The sequence below is a fragment of the Oncorhynchus mykiss genome, chromosome 7, assembly GCF_057628025.1.
Source record: "Oncorhynchus mykiss isolate SJ-2025 chromosome 7, ASM5762802v1, whole genome shotgun sequence".
Classification (NCBI taxonomy): Eukaryota; Metazoa; Chordata; class Actinopteri; order Salmoniformes; family Salmonidae; genus Oncorhynchus; species Oncorhynchus mykiss.
The window spans coordinates 60,035,721-60,049,389 of record NC_143028.1 but is presented as its reverse complement, the minus strand read 5'-3'; positions in this window follow the sequence as shown (position 1 = coordinate 60,049,389).

Here is a 13,669-nt window from a genome sequence, read left to right as displayed (position 1 = left end):
ACACACACAGTGTCTTTTTTACAGATCATTAATGAGTAATTGTAGCTCAGTTTGTAGAACATGATGCTTGCAATGCCAGGATAGTGGGTTCAATTCACCGGACCACACATATGTAAAATGCATGCACGCATAACTTTAAGTTGATTTGGACAAAAGTATCTGCTAAATGGCATATATTATTATTATTTCTATTATATATTATCACTATTTATAGATCATACGAAAAGTGTTAATCACATATCATATATTACATTTGTATTACGTTTCAAATCATCACATTTGAGAAATAGGCCTTAGAACCTTATATAATCAAAAACGCTAGTCAGGTTTTGTTTGGGTATATGAAGTGACACTTGTTTTCTTTTAGTTCTAGATACCATCTTCTTTTCTCCATGACTGGCAGTGGGAAGTATAACTTCCTGTGTACCAAGAGGATAATATGGACCATAACAATGAGTTGCTGGTTCACCTGATCGTCTTTCAGATACGGTGTCAAGACCAGAACTATCGAGACCTAGACTATCGAGTCCTGTGCTTTGTTGTTTTCGGCTTTCGTGCTATGTGTATTGTGCACTTCTTGTTTCGGGTCTCTTCCCGTGTAGTGTTATTACAGGTTTCGTCCCGCATAATTATTAGAGGTTAAAACCTCGCTCTGTTGTTTGGGTTACATCCCTGTATATTTTATATACCTGTTTTTTGGGGCTTTTTCATGACATGCTGTATTTTTGGGTGGAGTAATAACCCTCCCCCTATTACATATTCCATCAACAGCACCCGATGTCACAGGAAGGCCAAAAAGATCATCTAGGACAACAACCACCCGAGCCACTGCTTGTTCACCCCGCTACCATCCAGAAGGTGAGGTCAGTACAGGTGCATCAAAGCTGGGACCGAGAGACTGAAAAACAGTTTCTTTCTCAAGGCCAACAGCCATCACTAACAGAGAGAGGCTGCTGACTACATACAGACTTGAAATCATTGGCCACCTTAATAAATGGCTCACTAGTCACTTTAATAATAACACTTGAATAATGTTTACATATCTTGCATTACTGTTCTCATATGTGTATTTACTGCATTTTATACCATCTATTGCATCTTGCCTATGCCGCTCGGTCATCGTTCATCCATATATTTATATGTATATATTCTTTATTCCATCCCTTAGATGTGTGTGTATTAGGTAGTTGTTGTGGAATTGTTAGATTACTCGTTAGATATCACTGCACTGTCAGAACTAGAAGCACTAGTATTTTGCTGCTACACTCGCAATAACATCTGCTAACCATGTGTTTGTGACCAATACAATTTGATTTGTATTGTGTGTAGATGAGGGGGGGAAATATATGTAGCGTAAAAGGTTGTAACGCAACTTAAAGTTAAGGGGTCTGAATACTTTCCGAATGTACTGTATATCCATGTTGATTAGCTAACATTAATTAGGCTATTTGCTGGGAATTAACGGGGGTTGGACGGATTCTGTAGGATTTATAAAATGGGCATAATGTGTTTAAGTGTCTGGAACCCACTAGTCTTCATGTGCAGACTAGTCTAGACAGTGGGAGCTGTTAAATGTCAACATACAGGTCCAGTACCAGTACTGATTTCCTAATATGAACTGTAGCTCAGTAAAATCTTTGAAATTGTTGCATGTTGCATTTATAGTTTTGTTCTGTGCAGTTCTGGACATTCTGCACCAAAATCAGATTTTAGTTTGGCAACCTGAGGTTTTAAGAATTCTGACAAATCAGTACATTTTAATCACGCTGAGGATTTTGGGCAATTCATTTTTGTCAATTATTATTTTACATATATATATATACATATTTTTTAATTGTCTTTGGCTTCAGTAACCTATTTGTTCTATCATTTAAGGACTCATGGAAGTTGTGTTTATGACGAGATAAAATCGTTTCCAATAAACAACCCTCTTATTTAATTAGCAATTACATCTACTTTATTTTTCAACCTTTCACACGAAGAGATTTTGCATGTCGGCGTTTGAGGCTCTACAACAAAAACATCTAGTGGATGAGACTGGAAAACTGAAGTAGTAGGAGAAGAAACTTCATAAATCACTGCTATGACGTGCAACCGAAGTCGGCATCAGGTGATGCTGTAAACAGTATACAAACGAACCACTGACTTGTAAGAACAGTAGTAGACTGTATGCTGGTATTTAGTACATCCACCAGAGGGATCCAAAGACTAAATATAAATCAGTTATTTTTACACTACCTTGTCCCCTTACCCTTTCAACCTAGGCCTTCTCTTGGAAAATCCATGTAGCGGTGCATATCTGAAGTCAGCAATATATATTTATATACCTGGTTTCTTAAGCTCAGATCAGTTACCAACCTAATGTTAAGTAAATAAACTAGCAGACAGTTTCCAAATACCAGTACATGATTTTCATTAAAAAAAAATGTAAGTGATGTTTGGGATGATAAGTGGAAAAGGCTGTATTTTGCATTGGTTAAGTCTGAACCTCACATGACAATGGCTTGTGCACGAGACCAAGAAATGAGCACTAGTCATCTAGGGGGAAACAAGTTTTGGAGTACAATATGAGAAGTCATGGAATTTGTATTGATTGACACGTAGAAGACCATTCAAACCGAGGTGCATGTTCTCTCTTCTAACATAGTTATATTTTTTCACTATTGAAACTGCACATATTCCTTATTTAATTCCATTGAGGTTATGTCAAGGGCAGGCAATATTGCTATCACACAGTGTAGTTTCAGAGTAATATTCCACAAAATACATTATTTGAGTTTCAGACAGGGAACAACAAGAGGTTGACGTTCTTAGCTTTTCTTTAAGTGACAAGAAATGTTTTATATGGCTTTATGTTGGCAGGATATCCATGTTTTGGGGATTTGTGGTTCAATGATTGTGAATTATCGTGATATCCATGGTGCCAGTCCACACAGGAAGTGTGGGAGAGAGACAGAGAGAGAGGAAATATAACAAATATTTGGCTGTAAAACTCCTTCCATAGATTATCAATGTCACTGATAAATGACTAAATATGTGGATTTAGTATTCTCTGTATCCCTGCTACAACCAGTCTTCTCTGTATCCATGTTACAACCAGTATGCTCTGTATCCATGTTACAACCAGTCTGCTCTGTATCCCTGTTACAACCAGCCTTCTCTGTATCCATGTTACAACCAGTCTGCGGTGTATCCATGTTACAACTAGTATACTCTGTATCCATGTTACAACTAGTATACTCTGTATCCATGCTACAACCAGTCTGCTCTGTATCCATGTTACAACTAGTATATTCTGTATCCATGTTACAACTAGTATACTCTGTATCCATGTTACAACTAGTATACTCTGTATCCATGTTACAACTAGTATACTCTGTATCCATGTTACAACTAGTATACTCTGTATCCATGTTACAACCAGTATGCTCTTTATCCATGTTACAACCAGTATGCTCTTTATCCATGTTACAACTAGTATACTCTGTATCCATGTTACAACCAGTATGCTCTTTATCCATGTTACAACCAGTATGCTCTTTATCCATGTTACAACAGTCTCCTCTGTATCAATCAAATGTAATTATAAAGCCCTTCTCACATCAGCAGATGTCACAAAGTGCTGTACAGAAACCCAGCCTAAAACTCCAAACAGCAAGCAATGCAAGTGTAGAAGCATGGTGGCTAGGAAAAACTCCCTAGAAAAGCCGGAACCCTAGGAAGAAACCTAGAGAGGAACCAGGCTATGAGGGGTGGCCAGGCTATGAGTCCTCTTCTGGCTGTGCCGGGTGGAGATTATAACAGAAAATGGCCAAGATGTTTAAATGTTCATAGATGACCAGCAGGGTAGAGAGAGCATACTTATTCACACAGGACACCGGATAAGACGTATCCATGTTACAACCAGTCTGCTCTTTATCCATGTTACAACCAGTCTGCTCCTTATCCATGTTACAACCAGTCTGCTCTTCTGGACAATCTTGCCAAAATGATAGGGGAGGAAGTTACATTTTCAGAGGATGAGGAGCATGATCATTACTCATATTTTTTGTCTTGAAAAAAAAAAACTGTTATTACCCTGCATTTTTCTGGGTTTAATCTCATTCTTTCCGTTGTATCCTGCCACAGCTGGTTGCTCACTCCTCTGCTGGCTGCCAACTTTCCGTAATTAACTCCCTCCTTCTCCTCTCTGTCCTGCTCTCTCACACTCTTGCTGTCTTTCTTGCTCCCTTCTCTTCTCTCTCCCCTGTCTCTTTCTCCCTCTTGCTCTCTCTTTCTCCCACACTCCCTCTTCCCTCTACCATTCCCACTCTTCCTCTCTGCTAGCTGTTCAACAGAAAGCAGGGCCGGGCAAATGTAAATCTCTCTGGGGGATTTGGACAGTATACATATGACACATCTGGAGGACGGCAGATTCTTGACACGTTACATGAAGCAGCCTCGCGACTGGCGCAAGAGTGTTCATCTTCCTGTATCCCCCGGGACCTCCCCTCTCCTCTCCCTCTTGTTCACTTTTTCCATTCTGCCCTCTGCTTTCTGTTGTTTTGTTGTCTGTGCTCCTCATGCAGCATGTTAGTCGACTGACTCTGACTGAGCCGCCCAAACTCTGATTATTGTTGATTATTAGATGACTGACCTTTCTCACTGTCACTCATCCATTAAAAATTATATTAAGAGGTTGGATCTAATAAACTCTACATGATGATTGCAGAACAGTACAGTACAGACAGTACAGTAAAAACATGTCATTGTTTTGTTAATTACAGTGTGAGTTGTCCACAACCATTACATCAGTCATAGATGATGAGTAATGTGTAATGACACCAATGTTTCATTCAATTTAAGCATCTTGGCTTAATAACTCCACCTAAATGAATGAAATTACATGATTCTGTGTGTGTATGCTTGTGCATGTGTGTGTGTTCCTCAGGGGTTGTGCACAGTAGAGCAATGCATTCCTTCCATTACCCAGGCCAAATCAATGCACTGAGCTCAAAGCCAATAAGCACATTGCATCATCCCCTCCTCCTTCTCCCTCTCTGGCTGTGCTGTTCTGTGACAGGAGGGGAGAGTGGAAAGAGCTGACCCAACCCTGTCAGGGCAGTCCCTGATGCAGCCCTGACCCCCTGCCTGGCCTGCTGCTCATGGAGCGCCACACACACTGTGTGTTTCAACACATGCGACCCAGTCTCCAATAACGTGGGCACACTCACACAGACATGCATGCACACACAGACTATTTAAAGACATGTAGGCCTATAACCATTTGCATTTGAGTGATGAAATAACATGTAGCAATGCTTTTGGGGGATTTGACATCTACAATTTGCACTTTCAAAATGTTTCTTTCAGTGCTGCTAAAGTGGGTGGTCACCATATCGCTTCATTTTTAACTATACAGTAATGCTGATTTTACTTTACATCTATAGGTATTGTGAGCCACCCAATATAGATGGCAATTAATCTCAACAAACCTTCTAGAAATCAGTTTATATGTTGATCCAATCAATCAATGCTGCCATAACATGAGGCCATTGCTATAACTAGAATCAGAACCCTCTTTTAGCATGTTGTTCCTGGAGTGGTGTAAAGCTCGCTGCCATTAGACTCTGGAGCAGTGGAGAACACGTTCTCTGGAGTGATGAGTCACGCTTCACCATCTGGCAATCCGATGGACGAATCTGGGTTTAGCAGATGCCATGAGAACGCTACCTGCCAAAATGCATAATGCCAACTGTAAAGTTTGGTGGAGGGGGAATAATTGTCTGGAGCTGTTTTTATTTGTTCGGGTTAGGCCCCTTAGTTCCAGTGAGGAACTAAGGGGAAAATCTTAACGCTACAGCATACAATGGCATTATAGACGATTCTGTGCTTGCAACTTTGTGGCAACAATTTGGGGAAGGCCCTTTTCTGTTTCATTATGACAATGCCCTGCACAGAGCCCTGACCTCAACCCCATCGAACACTTTTGGGATGAATTGTAACGCCGACTGCGAGCCAGGCCTACAATCCTAACATCAGTGCCCGACCTCACTAATGGTCTTGTGGTGGAATGGAAGCAAGTCGCCACAACACAGTTCCAACAGCTAGTGGAAAGCCTTCCCAGAAGAGTGGAGGCTGTTATAGGAGCAAAGAGGGGACCATTAATCAGTGGCAACCCTTTGTTCAGGGCAGGTGGGGTAGAACAATTCTGTACAGTACCAGTCAAATGTTTGGACATACTTACTCATTCAAGGGTTTTTCAGATTAAAAAAAAAACAATTTTCTACATTGTAGAATAATAGTGAAGACATCAAAACTATGAAATAACACATATGGAATCATATAGTAACCAAAATAGTGTTAAACAAATCAATATATTTTATATTTGAGATTCTTCAAAATGACCATCCTTTGCTTTGATGATAGTGTTGCACACTCTTGGCATTATCTCAACCAGCTTCATGAGGTAGTCAGCTGGAATGCACTTCCATTTTTATTTATTTAGTTATTTCACCTTTATTTAACCAGGTAGGCTAGTTGAGAACAAGTTCTCATTTGTAACTGCGACTTGGCCAAGATAAAGCGTAGCAATTCGACACATACAACAACACAGAGTTACACATGGAATTAACAAAACATACAGTCAGTAATACAGTAGAACAAAAGAAAACAAAAAGTCTATATACAGTGAGTGCAAATGAGGTAAGTTAAGGAAATAAATAGGCCATGGTGGCGAAGTAATTACAATATAGCAATTAAACACTGGAATGGTAGATGGGCAGAAGATGAATGTGCAGGTAGAGATACTGGGGTGCAAAGGAGCAAAATAAATAAATACCAGTATGGGGATGAGGTAGGTAGATGGGCTGTTTACAGATGGGCTATGTACAGGTGCAGTGATCTGTAAGCTGCTCTGACAGCTGGTGCTTAAAGCTAGTGAGGGAGATGTGAGTCTCCAGCTTCAGAGATTTTTGCAATTCGTTCCAGTCATGGGCAGCAGAGAACTGTAAGGAAAGACGACCAAAGGAGGAATTGGCTTTGGGGGTGACAAGTGAGATATATCTGCTGGAGCACGTGCTACGAGTGGGTGCTGCTATGGTGACCAGTGAGCTGAGATAAGGCGGGGCTTTACCTAGCAGAGACTTGTAGATAACCTGTAGCCAGTGGATTTGGCGACGAGTATGAAGCGAGGGCCAACAAACGAGAGCGTACAGGTCGCAATGGTGGGTAGTGTATGGGGCTTTGGTGACAAAACGGATGGCACTGTGATAGACTGCATCCAGTTTGTTGAGTAGAGTGTTGGAGGCTATTTTATAGATGACATCACCGAAGTCGAGGATCGGTAGGATGGTCAGTTTTACGAGGGTATGTTTGGCAGCATGAGTAAAGGATGCTTTGTTGCGATATAGGAAGCTGATTCTAGATTTAATTTTGAATTGGAGATGCTTAATGTGAGTCTGTAAGGAGAGTTTACAGTCTAACCAGACACCTAGGTATTTGTAGTTGTCCACGTATTCTAAGTCAGAGCAGTCCAGAGTAGTGATGCTGGACGGGCGGGCAGGTGCGGGCAGTGATCGATTGAATAGCATGCATTTTGTTTTATTTGCGTTTAAGAGCAGTTGGAGGCCACGGAAGGAGAGTTGTATGGCATTGAAGCTCATCTGGAGGATAGTTAACACAGTATCCAAGGAGGGGCCAGAAGAATACAGAATGGTGTCGTCTGCGTAGAGGTGGATCAGAGAATCACCAGCAGCAAGAGCAACATCATTGATGTATACAGAAAAGAGAGTCGGCCCGAGAATTGAACCCTGTGGCACACCCATAGAGACTGTCAGAGGAGCGGACAACAGTCCCTCCGATTTGACACAATGAACTCTATCAGAGAAGTAGTTGGTAAACCAGGCGAGGCAATCATTTGAGGAACCAAGGCTGTCGAGTCTGCCAATAAGAATGTTGTGATTGACACAGTCGAAAGCCTTGGCCAGGTCGATGAATACAGCTGCACAGTAATGTCTCTTATCGGTGGCGGTTATGATGTCGTTTAGAACCTTGAGTGTGGCTGAGGTGCACCCATGACCAGCTCTGAAACCAGATTGCATAGCGGAGAAGGTATGGTGGCATTCGAAATGGTCAGTAATCTGTTTGTTAACTTGGCTTTCGAAGACCTTAGAAAGACAGGGTAGGATAGATATAGGTCTGTAGCAGTTTGGGTCTAGAGTGTCACCCCCTTTGAAGAGGGGGATGACCGCGGCAGCTTTCCAATCTTTTGGAATCTCAGACTATACGAAAGAGGTTGAACAGGCTAGTAATAGGGGTTGCAACAATTTCGGCAGATATGTTTAGAAAGAGAGGGTCCAGATTTTCTAGCCCGGCTGATTTGTAGGGGTCCAGATTTTGCAGCTCTTTCAGAACATCAGCTATCTGGATTTGGGTAAAGGAGAAATGGTGGGGGCTTTGGCGGGTTGCTGTGGAGGGTGCCGGGCAGTTGACCGGGGTAGGGGTAGCCAAGTGGAAAGCATGGCCAGCCGTAGAAAAATGCTTATTGAAATTCTCAATTATAGTGGATTTATCGGTGGTGACAGTGTTTCCAGCAGTGGGCAGCTGGGATGAGGTGCTCTTATTCTCCATGGACTTTACAGTGTTCCAGAACTTTTTTGAGTTAGTACTACAGGATTCAAATTTCTGTTTGAAAAAGCTTGCCTTAGCTTTTCTAACTGCCTGTGTATATTTGTTCCTAACTTCCCTGAAGAGTTGCATATCACAGGGGCTATTCGATGCTAATGCAGAATGCCACAGGATGTTTTTGTGCTGGTCAAGGGCAGACAGGTCTGGAGTGAACCAAGGACTATATCTATTCCTAGTTCTACATTTTTGGAGAGGGGCATGCTTATTTAAGATGGTGAGGAAGGCACTTTTAAAGAATAGCCAGACATAATCTACTGACGTGATGAGGTCAATGTCTTTCCAGGATACCCCGGCCAGGTCGATTAGAAAGGCCTGCTCACAGAAATGTTTTAGGGAGCGTTTGACAGTGATGAGGGGTGGTCGTTTGGTTGCAGACCCATTACGGATGCAGGCAATGAGGCAGTGATCGCTGAGATCTTGATTGAAAAGTTAGTTACGATGACATCTATGAGGGTGCCCGTGTTTACTGATTTGGGGTTGAACCTGGTCATTGATAATTTGTGTGAGATTGAGGGCATCAAGCTTAGTTTGTAGGATGGCCAGGGTGTTAAGCATGTCCCAGTTTAGGTCACCTAGTAGCACGAGCTCAGAAGATAGATGGGGGGCAATCAAATCACATATGGTGTTGAGGGCACAGCTGGGGGCAGAGGGTGGTCTATAGCAAGTGGCAACAGTGAGAGACTTGTTTCTGGAAAGGTTAATTTTTAGAAGTAGAAGCTCAAATTGTTTGGATACAGACTTAGATAGTAATACAGAACTCTGCAGGCTATCTCTGCAGTAGATTGCAACACCGCCCCCTTTGGCAGTTCTATCTTGGCGGAAAACGTTATAGTTAGGAATGGAAATTTCAAGGTTTTTGGTGGTTTTCCTAAGCCAGGATTCAGACACGGCTAAGACATCTGGGTTGGCAGAGTGTGCTAAAGTAGTGAGTAAAACAAACTTAGCGAGTAGGCTTCTAATGTTAACATGCCTGAAACCAAGGCTTTTACGTTTACAGAAGTCAACAAATGAGAGCACCTGTGGGGTGGGAGTGGAGCTAGGCACTGCAGGACCTGGATTAACCTCCACATCACCAGAGGAACAGAGGAGAAGTAGGATAAGGGTACGGCTAAAGACTATACGAACTGGCCGTCTAGCACGTTCAGAACAGAAAGTAAAAGGAGCAGGTTTCTGGGCATGATAGCATAGATTCAAGGCATAGTGTACAGACAAAGGCAAGGTAGGATGTGAGTACATTGGAGGTAATCCTAGGCATTGAGTAATGAAGAGAGAGATATAGTCTCTAGAGATGTTTAAACCAGGTGATGTCATCGCATATGTAGGAGGTGGAACAACAATTAACAGGGGCAGCAGGGTAGCCTAGTGTTTAGTTCATATCCCCGAGCTGACAAGGTACAAATCTGTCGTTCTGCCCCTGCACAGGCAGTTAACCCACTGTTCCTAGGCCGTCATTGAAAATAAGAATTTGTTCTTAACTGACTTGCCTAGTTAAATAATAAAGGTAAAGAAGTTAATTTGTGGAATTTATTTTCTTCTTAATGCGTTTGAGCCAATCAGTTGTGTTGAGACGAGGTAGGGGTGGTGTACAGAAGATAGTCCTATTTGGTAAAATACCAAGTCCATATTGTGGCAAGAACAGCTCAAATAAGCAAAGAGAAATGACAGTCCATCATTACTTTAAGACATGAAGGTCAGTCAATTCAGAAAATTTCAAGAACTTTTAAAGTTTCTTCCAGTACAGACGCAAAAACCATCAAGCATTATCATGAAACTGGCTTTCTTGAGGACTGCCACAGGAAAGGAAGACCAAGAGTTACCTCTGCTGCAGAAGATAAGTTCATTAGATTGCAGCCCAAATCAGATTGCAGCCCAAATCAGATTGCAGCCCAAATAAATGCTTCACAGAGTTCAAATAACAGACACATCTCAACATCAGCTGTTCAGAGGAGACTGTGTGAATCAGGCCTTCATGGTCAAATTGCTGCAAGAAACCACTAGTAAAGGACACAAATAAGAAGAAGAGACTTGATTGGGTCAAGAAACACAAGCAATGGACATTAGACTGGTGGAAATCTTTCCTTTGGTCTGTTGAGTCCAAATTTGAGATTTTTGGTTCTGCAGCGATACGCCATCCCATCTGGTTTGCGCTTGGTGGGACTATCTTTTGTTTTTTTAACAGGACAATGGCCCAACACACCTCCAGGCTGTGTGTAACTGATGTGAAATGGCTGGCTAGTTAGCGGTGGTGCGCGCTAATAGCATTTAAATCGTTGACATCACTCGCTCTGAGACCTTGAAGTAGTTGTTCCCCTTGCCCTGCAAGGGCCGTGGCGCGATGGGTAACGATGCTTCGTGGGTATCAGTTGTCTATGTGTGCAGAGGGTCCCTGTTTCGAGCCCAGGTAGAGGCGAGGAGAGGGACGGAAACTATACTGTTACATGTGTAAGGGCTATTTGACCAAGAAGTAGAGTGATGGAGTGCTGCATCAGATGACCTGGCCTCCACAATCAATTGAGATGGTTTAGGATGAGTAGGAACGCAGAGTGAAGGAAAAGCAGCCAACAAGTGTCTCAGCATATGTGGGAACTCCTTCAAGACTGTTGGAAAAGCAATCCTCATGAAGCTGGCTGAGAGAATGCCAAGAGTGTGCAAAGCTGTCATCAAGGCAAAAGGTGGCTACTTTGAAGAATCTAAAATATATTTTGATTTGTTTAACAGTTTTTTGGTTACTACATGATTCCATATGTGTTATTTCATAGTTGTTATGTCTTCACTACTATTCTACAATGTAGAAAAATAGTAAAAATAAAGAAAAACCCTTGAATGAAGAGACTTATATCTCTGTCCAAACCTTTGACTGGAACTGTATATATAAAAATATATATATTAAATACCTGTTTTGCATGCTATTTTGGCATTAATAAGTGCCACATATCAGTTTGCAAACAATGTAAAAAAAAATATATTAATTGCGTAAATAAAGCCGTATACGAACTCTTTTTTGCTTAATTGAGTAAGGCAACTCCAAAATGCAGGTGTTTCAGCCTAGCTCAGTGCTTTCTGTAGTGGTGGGGCAGCCAGTCGAAAAACATAGGGTCATAGGGGTTGGTATTCTTTAGTTGCGCCGTGATTGTCTCAGTGTTCTGTCACTTATGGGGACTCTACATCACAGCAAAATCTACAGGGAGAGATAGAACATTCAAGCCCCTTGGGTGCTGCCATAGATTTACATTAGAAGTGCCCATCCAAGAAGGCTCAAGGTCATTGGCCACAGATAAAATAACATCAAATCACGTTATAGCTACCGTAGCTTTGATTGGACTGATCATGTCAGCATCATACTAGCAATCTAGACAAGCAGTCATCAACATTAATCATGATGACAATCTACTGGCAGAAATTACTGACGTCATGATTCAACATTGTTTTTTTTCTGAGTTCCCAGTTGTCGTGAAAGCACCATAAATACAGAGAATGCCAGACGTTAATGACACAATTTGATGACAACATTTTGCCACAAGAAGGACCGCCGTGCCACCTTCCTGTTCAAGTGAGCACAGCACAACAAGATGAGTCCAAAAATATCTTGTAAGCTGCTGCATAAATTATGCCAGGGAGATATGTATACTGTAGCTAAGAAAGTAATACTAAGTTTATGTTGTGTAGTAAGCTGTTAGTAGCCCATGTGCCTCACCCTAATAATTTTGTCCCTTTCCCCCTCATAACTTAGTCTACTGTTCTGACTTGGTGGTGTACATGTAGCCTATAGCCTGTTTTACAGAAATGTCATCATCAAATATTGGAAGAGCTTTCATTGTCTGCTTATATGCCCCCTTCATTTAACCTACGGTTCTGACTTGGTGTACAGGGAGAATACTGTAAGAATGGCACATGTTCTGAATTCTGTCGCTGTACACTTCAAAAGTGCTGAACAACAAGGAGACAAGCGAGACAAGGTTCCGCTGACAGCCAGGTGTAGGGGTGGTAAGGATTCACTCCATGGTGCTGAAAAGAAAGCTCTGCTGTTGGGACAGGTTTATGTATGCCCTAACAGTTTGTGGGCACCGTTTGCCACCACTATAGCGCAATTAATGTATTGTTTAGTGTTGTGTAGTGGCTTTGCTGGCATGCTTCAAAACATTTTTAATTTTTTTTGCCCCACCAAGATTTACATGCTAAAACCGCCATTGATATTAATGCCCACGATTTTGGATTCAGATGTTTAACGAGCAGGTGTCCACATACTTTTGGTAATGTAGTGTATACAGTGGGACACAAAAGTACTGACACCCTTCATAAAGACAAGCAATAATTATATAAAATAAATAATTCAAATACTGAGCTATATTGTATGCTCCAAAAAAGTGTGAAATTATATTATTTTATACTAACAAGTATTTATTTTTGTTTCATAAAAGTAGAGGTCAAACTTATGAACACCCCTAAAGATTCTTATAAATAAAGTAGTCAAAATGTTTAGTGTTTGGTCACATATTCCTAGCATGCAATGACTACATCAAGCGTGTGTCTCTACAAACTTGTTGGATGCATTTACTTTTAGTTTTGGTTGTGTTTCAGATTATTTTGTTCCCAATAGAAAGTAAAGGTAAATTATGTATTGTGTCATTTTGGAGTCACTTTAATTGTAAATAATAATAGAATATGTTTCTAAACACTTCTACCTTCATGTGGATGATACCATGATGACGGATAATCCTGAATGAATCGTGAATGAAGCAAGAAAGTTACAGAGGGTCAAAGATCATACCCCCAAGACATGCTAACCTCCCGTGTTATTGGTAATGGTGAGAGGTTTAGCATGTCTTGGGGGTATGATCTTTGACCCTCTGTAACTTTATTTTTCCAAATATGTCTGTGTCTGGACATGAATTTGATGCTAACAGGAGTTTCTACCCATCCAGGAGTTTAAACCACGACATGGGCATCGTCATAAATAAATGCTGCTCCTTATTATCTGTACTTTGTCAACGTTACGAGGCAG